At 32.5% G+C, this 8,120-nt stretch overlaps 1 pseudogene; it reads right to left on the bottom strand.

Moving 5' to 3' along the window:
* Window positions 1-7,371: 7,371 nt before the first annotated feature.
* Window positions 7,372-7,838, bottom strand: LOC121214556 (30S ribosomal protein S7, chloroplastic-like; annotated as a pseudogene).
* Window positions 7,839-8,120: the final 282 nt, after the last annotated feature.

Here is an 8,120-nt window from a genome sequence, read left to right as displayed (position 1 = left end):
CGGTCGGGCAAACTCTCGTGTGGCGTCGACAGGCTAGAATTTTAGCTTTTGTCAATCATTGTTTTCTCACATTTTTGTTACACACTTGGCTCGATTTTGATGTGAAAGCAATCCCAATACCACTAAATCCTAAGAATAACATTTGAACACTCTAATTTCAGTAAGAATTACGAAACTCACACAAAAATTATCCTAAAACATAGTCTTACAAATAGCATCAAAAGCATTCGCACACTTACCGTCAACAACAGGAAACACCCAATACTCAATTAGCTGGAGGAGCACCAATTGCTTCTTGTCTTTCCCCTAAACGAGAATTAACTAGAATCCCAATTACTCGACTACAGTGATTCAATATTTACCACATTCTTTTTTGGATAATTGCCCTCTTTTAATTCAAACAAACAAAGGGATGAACAATCTGTCGAGGAGGAAAGCCCATTTTTAGGCATAGTGGGTGATGGAAGAATTTTTTGAGGAGAAGGTAAGGAAGTTATGGCTATCTCCTACAGATGATATTTTGAAATAATTGAATAGGCTACAACAGGGTCTTGTGAGATGGGCAACTTCGGTCAGATACAAGAGGGTAACCTGTAATAAGGAACTGATAAAAAAACTGGAGGAGCTAATGGGACGAGAGAGAGATGATGAGAATCTAGTAGAACTAATCGATGTAAAAATCCATCTTAACCTTGAGATTAACAAGGATGAGACTACTACTTTCAAAATATTTTCTCGTCAAACGGGATCGGGAATGTAACACCCCCTTACTCGAGACCGTTTTCGGAGTCAAGCACGAGGCGTTATCTGACTTAACTTCCTAGTTCGGAACACAAAAATTTGCTTTTAAAATTAATCACTATTCCCAACAAAACTGTCCACCTGCGCGACTATCACTAATTTAATTATACCTCAAGTTATGAAACTCAAAATTTATATTCATAAATTTTCTCTGAAACTGACTCATATACCTTCTTACCATAAAATTTTCAGAACTTTTGGCTATGCCAATTAGTACAGTTTATTCGTTAAATTCTCCCCTGTTTCACTGCTAACCAGTTCTGACCTCTTGTCACTAAAAATCAATTATCTCATTGTACAGAATTAATATAATGTTATTGTTTGATTTTTTTGAAAATATACTCACTAAGGAATCTAGAAATATAAATTATGACCCATAATTCTTTCTGTACAATTTTTAATGAATTTCTAAAATCATAATAGAGGACTTCAAAAACCATTCTAACCCTGTCTCACTAAAACTCAAATATCTCAAAATATAAGATTATTTTTCCTACACCGTTTCTTTCATGTAAAAATAGACTTGATAATATTTAATTCTATATATCATTCACTCTCTAATTCCATTTCTACTATTTTTGGTTATTTTTTAAATTCAAGTCACTACTGCTGTCCAAAAACTGCTTCTTTGTATTAGCTACCATTTAAACATACATAACACCAAAACATGTTCTTTACTAACCATTTCAATAGCTAATCTTTAGCCATATCATATGAACATACTCAAAATGAATAAGTCTCTATACATGCCATAGCTTTAAATATTTTGAAATCACGTAATACTGAGATGTTTATTGATAGTGTGATACGAAGCTCTAACGATCTCCAATTCGAGTAAGCTCAAAACACTATAAAACAAAGGAAAGGAATAAAGGAGTAAGCTACTAATAGCTTAGTAAGTTACATATAAACAATAAGCGCTCATTTAATAATTAAACATTTTTTAACATATAACTAATCAATACATTTCTTAGCAATTTCAATCACTTATATATGCACAATCTTACCAAATTCACTTGCACATACATTTATACACTTAACCTTTATCACATATGCTCATTCTTTCAAATGTACCTACATACACACCTCATTTCATATTCACTTTAACTCATTATTAATCCCATTGACCACTCAGAATATACACGGATACGTAGAGAATTAGCACATAAGTGCCACACTGATATGTAGCCGAAGCTATCACTGATATGTAGTCGTAACTACCACTGAAATGTAGCCGGAGCTACCTCTGATTAATAACACTGGAAATGTCCACGGGCCTGCTCATACAAGCTGTCAGGTATCTGCAACACATGCTAAATCACCCAGCACCCGGAACTCACTGTAACATTGTAACACTGGTCTCTAGTGACATGTCACTTGTATCCATTTCTATTCTTAAGTTCAACCGAGAATTTACACTTAACACTTTATTTTAAACACTTTATCACTTGAATAATTCATGAAAAATTTTCCTTCCACATTAAATATTAATGCACATATCAACTATAATTCACAATTTATAAAAATATATTGCTATTATTTACACGTAACTTACCTAGGATGCAAAACGACTATTTTCGTAAATTAGTAGATAACCTTCTCTTTTCCCCGATCACTTTCACTATTCCTTCTTTCTTGATCTATATTAACACAATTTAATATATTTTATCAACATTCCATTCAAGTGCAATTCATACACAATATCTTGGCAAACTTACATTTTTTCCCATAGCTTTTCAAAAATTACACTTTTGCCTCAAAGCTTGTAAAAATAAAATTCACTAAATTTCTTAAATTTTAAACCTCACTAAATCATATTTCATGCTCATAACAGCCCTCAATTTCAAAAAATCACAACTTTATGCACACTTTACTATCTTTCACAATTTAGTCCTTTTTCAACATTTTTATCGAAATTCATCTAGTAAAACTCGTAATTAGCACTTCAATCATTCAATATCTATCATCATTCATCAAATTACAACTATATCATGAATGGATAAATTTTTTAAACTTTAATTTCATTTAAAATAAATGGTAGAAACATGAAATTCAAGCTTCAATAAGCATAAAAATGCGAAAATAATTAAAAACGGGTCAGGAAATCACTTACAATTGAGCTTAAAAAAATCAAGAATCCTAGCTATGGTGACATGAAATTTTTGGCGGCAAGGGTCTAGTTTGAATAAGATGAACACTTGTTTTCATCTTATTTAGTCTTTTATTCAATTTTGACAAAAATGCCCTTAACCCACTTATTTAGATATTTTTCTAGAATTACCCTTATGTGTCCATAACACTAATTTATGGTCTACTTGCCACGTAAATACTTCCAATTTCATGCAATAATTCAATTAAGTCCTTTAATCAATAATTAGACACACTTTGCATTTTTCTCAATTTAGTCCTAAAAATTCAATTAGGCACTAAATCATTAAAATTTCCTATCCATATTTTCACACAATATTTCAATCAATCGGTAATTAATAAAAATTTATAAAATTAAACTATTTCACTTCAGATTTGTGGTTATGAAATCACTATTCCTATTAGGCCCTATTTCGGGCTATCACAGGGAATACTGATCATATTCTTTCCAAAGTAGAGAGGTGTATTTTTTAGGATGAAAAATTTAATATAATTTCAAAATATATGGAAGAAGTTGTATCAACCTTAAAGGAAATGGAACCAATGAAGACGTCTAGGGATAATGGTTTTCTAGCTCTATTTTTTCAAAAATTTTGGCATATAGTGGGGAGCGATTTCACCAACTTTTTCTTAGGCGTCCTAAATGAAGGTAATGAGTTAGAATTAATGTTACCAATATTGTGTTAATCCATAAAATTCCCCACTCGATGAATCTAGGGAGTTTTAGGCTTATTAGCTTATGTAACGTCCTATATAAAATGGTAGCAAATATGATCGTTAATCGATTTAAACAAGTTTTAGAAGTTTGTATTAATAGTGCCTAAAGTGTCTATGTGTCGGAAAGGTTGATTTCGGATAATTTGTTGCTTGCTTATGAGATTTTACATATTCTTCGACAAAAGAGAGTGGGGAGGAAATGATTTATGGCACTGAAGTTAGATATGAGTAAAACCTATGACAGAGTTGAATGCCCTTCTCTAAGGGCAATGATGTTACGTATAGGGTTTCATATCTCGTGGGTGAAGACCATTATGAAATGTATTACTACTGTTTTTTATTTGGTAATTGTGAAGGGAAAGCTGGGGAGATTTTTAGACCCACGAGGGGCCTTCGCCAAGGTGACCCATTGAGTCCATTTTTGTTTTTGATTTGTAGCGAAGGTTTATCGATGCTTATGAGACTAGCGTTAAGGGATCGTTTGATTAAAGGTGTCAAAGCCAGTAGGAGGGCCCCTTAGATTTCGCATATGTTATTTGCAGATGATTGTATTCTTTTTTGGGAAGCTGGTAAAAATGGAGCACAAACCTTGAGATCGATTTTGAGGGAGTATGAACGATGTTCAGGGTAATGTGTAATTTACGATAAATCCACTATTTTTTATAGTACCAATACCTTTGAAGGAAATAAACGTATTATATCTGACATTCTTGGGGTGAGGAACTCGAATAATCCAAAGTGATAATTAGGGTTGCCAAATATGGTGGGAGAAATAAAAAGGCTTATTTTCAGATTTTAAAGGACCGTTTGAAGCAGCAGATTGAGAATTAGGGCTTGAGATTTTTATCGCAATGTGGTAAAAAAGTTTTCATTAAAGCTATTTTATAGGCTATTTGATGTTTTTTCTACTCCCAAAGTCTTTTTGTGGCGAATTGGAAAGCATCATAGCTAGGTTTTGGTGGAAAAAAGGCCATGGGATGAGAGGGATTCATTGGTGTGGATTGGACCGTTTATGTGAATTAAAAGAAAATAAGGGTTGGTGTTTCACAGTTTGGTGAAGTTTAATATTACTTTGTTAGCAAAATAAAGTTTGCGTATTATTAATTTCCCAAATTCTTTATTAGCGCGTGTCTTAAAGGCTAAATACTTCCCAAATGCTTATTTTTTAAATGTTGAGTTAGGGAATCTACCTTCTTATGCCTAGAAGAGCATTTGGGCAGCAAGGGGGTTGCTACAGGATAGGCTATGTTGGAAGGTAGGCACCGGTGAAAAAATTTCAATAAGGGTAGATGTGTAGCTACTAGGGGTTGTTAGTTACAAGGTAAATTCAAGCATTAGTAATGATGATGTTAATACTATTTTGGATTTAATTGATGTGCTATCTAGAGAATGGAAAGCTGAACTTATTAACAATACCTTATCAAGGGAAGATGCAGCTAGAATTTTGAGAATCCCTCTAGCAAAGGAAGCCCATGACGATGTGCTAGTATGGAAAGGAGAGCCCTCAAGGGTGTTCTTTGAGCGAAGTGCCTGTAAACTATTACAAGAAGGCACTACTAGTCCTAATTTTATACAGACCGATCTAATTTTGTTTTACAAAAAATTGTGGAATTTTCATATTCCAACAAAAATCAAGATTACAATATGGAAAATTTCCTGGAATTTTATTTCTAACCTAGCTAATCTAAACCTCAAACGGTTGGTTGTGGAGGTAATGTGCCTCAGATGTGAAGGGGCAGTTGAGAATACTGACCACATTTTATGTGAATGTCCAATAAAAAGGTTAAAATTAGCATGGATTTTGACAACTCAAAATATGAATAGTTGGGAGTGGCTTACTTAGGTTTTTAAAAAGAGCACTAGCATGCAATGTCGATTGTTCTACCGCTTCTTATGGGCGATCTGGACAGATAGAAACAAGGGTATTCATGAGGGGCAAAGGAGCACGAGTACTGATATTGCTGAATGGGTCACCAGATATTTAAAAGAACTTGATAGCATTGAAGACAAAGGACTTACCAAGGTCTATGTGAATGTAGACTGGTGTCCCCCGAACGGTCTAGATATTAAGTCAATTTCAACACGGTTTTTGATGGTGCTCCAGGGGAGATTGCATCCCTATTCGCAGCAGAGGCTCATGCATGCCTCCAAGCAGTGATAGTGTGGAAACAAATGGGACTTTCATCAATAACAATCGAAGGGGACTCATTAACAGTTATGAAGAAAAGAAAATCAAATCTCCTAGACAGATTGGAGATAAGGGAAATAATAAGAGATATTCAATGATTAAGACGATTTTTTCAACAGATTAACTTCATATCCATCCCTAGAACTGCAAACTTCATAGCTCACACTTTGGCTACAGAAACCATAAGAAGAGGGATACATACTTACCCTGAAGGAGGAGTGCCCGAGTTTGTTGCACAAGAATTTAGGGACTGGAACCGTTGGAAATGATAATGATGACACTTACGGTACGTTTGGTTCACTGTAATAGAATATGGCTGTAATTGAATAGAGTTGTAATGAAATAGAACTATAATGGAATAGAGCTATAATCAGTAATTCAATTGTTTGGTTGAATGGAATGGAATAGCATTGTAATGACATTCTTGTGTTTGGTTGAATGGAATAAATGTTGTAATAGCATAAGAAAAAAAGGCTTAAATGACCAAAGTACCCTTAACAGAATTTTTTTAGATAGATGATTATTGTTATTGTTATTAAATTTTAATAAGATTATTATTAAATATATTTTAATAAAAATAATAAATAATTTAATCATATTTTTATATAATTATTATTAAATACAATTTAATAAAATAATATATAATTTAATAACATTCTTAATGTAATTATTATAATATGAATTAAAAAATCATAACATATAATATTATAAAAATAATATATAACCTGCTTTATTATTTTTAAACTATAATACATATTTAATGTGCTAAAATATCATTAGTGAAAAAATAATTTAATTATTCTAAAATAAAAAAATAAAATATTAGAAGTAGTAAATAGCTTGAGAATTATATTTTACATCCAAACATAATATTCATATATTAACAAAAAGTTACATGAATTCATTAGCTTATATTTCATAATCTCTATGTTAAATTTTACATCAAAAATTTACAACATTGTAATGACATTCTATCATGTCATTATACCATCCAAATATTACAAATAGAAAAAGTTACCAAAACATCACCAACACAACCATGATTTTTAATGGTTAACAAGAAATCTTCTAACCCATTCCAATCGCACAGAGGAAAAAATAAAACTTTCATTAAAGAGAAGCAAATAAAAGGCTTTCATTAAAATTCTCGTAGAATCGACAATGAAGTTTTCATTCCGTACATGCCAGATCATGAATTAGTAACTGCATCCAATCTCCAAAACAATCCCAATAGTTTCGAACTTTCTATTTTTGGAATGGGAATATTTACGGAATCCCCATGAATAGGATAAAACTTTATTCCATGGTATTTACATGAGATTCATCTTTCTTATTCTTAAGCAAGTTCCCGAGAGGGCTTAGTTGATCTATGATTTATGTTTCAGCTTTCGTTTCCTTTTCATTTATTTTGAGAAATATATCGATCAATTTTGATTCTTTCTTTTCCTATTGATTCTTTTCTGATCGAGATGTATGGATCCATGAATCTAGGTGTCAATATCGATCTTATTCATGGATTAATGAAAATGTGCAAAAGCTCTATTTGCCTCTGCCATTCTATGAGTCTCTTCCATTTTACGTATGGCATCACCACTCCCATTGGCAGCATCCACTAATTTGAAACATAATTTGAAAGCCATATTTCGACCCAAACGTTTTCGGGATGCCCCTAATAACCAACGAATGGCAAGTGCTTTTCCTTGTGTGGATCATATTTCAATGGGAACTTGATGAGTTGATCTGCCTAAACATCTTGCTTTTACTGCTATATTGAGAGTTACTCCACATAGCGCTTGACGTAAAACATATAGTGGATTTGTTTCTGTCTTTTGTTAAATATTTTTCAAGGCTCGATAGATAATTTGCTAAGCCAATGATTTTTTCCGTGTTTCAAAATACAGTTAACCAACATGTTAACTAATCGATTACGATAAATTGGATCAAATTTTGTAGTTTTTTCTTCTGCAGTACTTCGACGTGACATGAGCGTAAAAGAGGTTCAAGAATCTATATGCTTTTTATAAAGGCTAAAGTTGTTGGATGGTCTGGAATTTTGCTTAACGCGCAATAGCGCTCATCCTCAATTAAACCTTCTACTTCACATAAAGATAAAAATAGATTAGAATGAATACAAAAAAACTTGGCTTAGCTTCAAAATTTACTGCTACTGCATACGCAAGGGAGTGTTAAAGCCACATTTCGTAAAAATGTAAAAGCTATTGTAAGAGAAACAGGAGCTAACATATTTTTTATTTATCATAAAATT

This window comes from Gossypium hirsutum, chromosome D02 (assembly GCF_007990345.1).
Source record: "Gossypium hirsutum isolate 1008001.06 chromosome D02, Gossypium_hirsutum_v2.1, whole genome shotgun sequence".
Taxonomy (NCBI): domain Eukaryota; kingdom Viridiplantae; phylum Streptophyta; class Magnoliopsida; order Malvales; family Malvaceae; genus Gossypium; species Gossypium hirsutum.
Note: the sequence above shows the minus strand (reverse complement) of the source record. Positions and strands in the feature narration are given on the sequence as shown.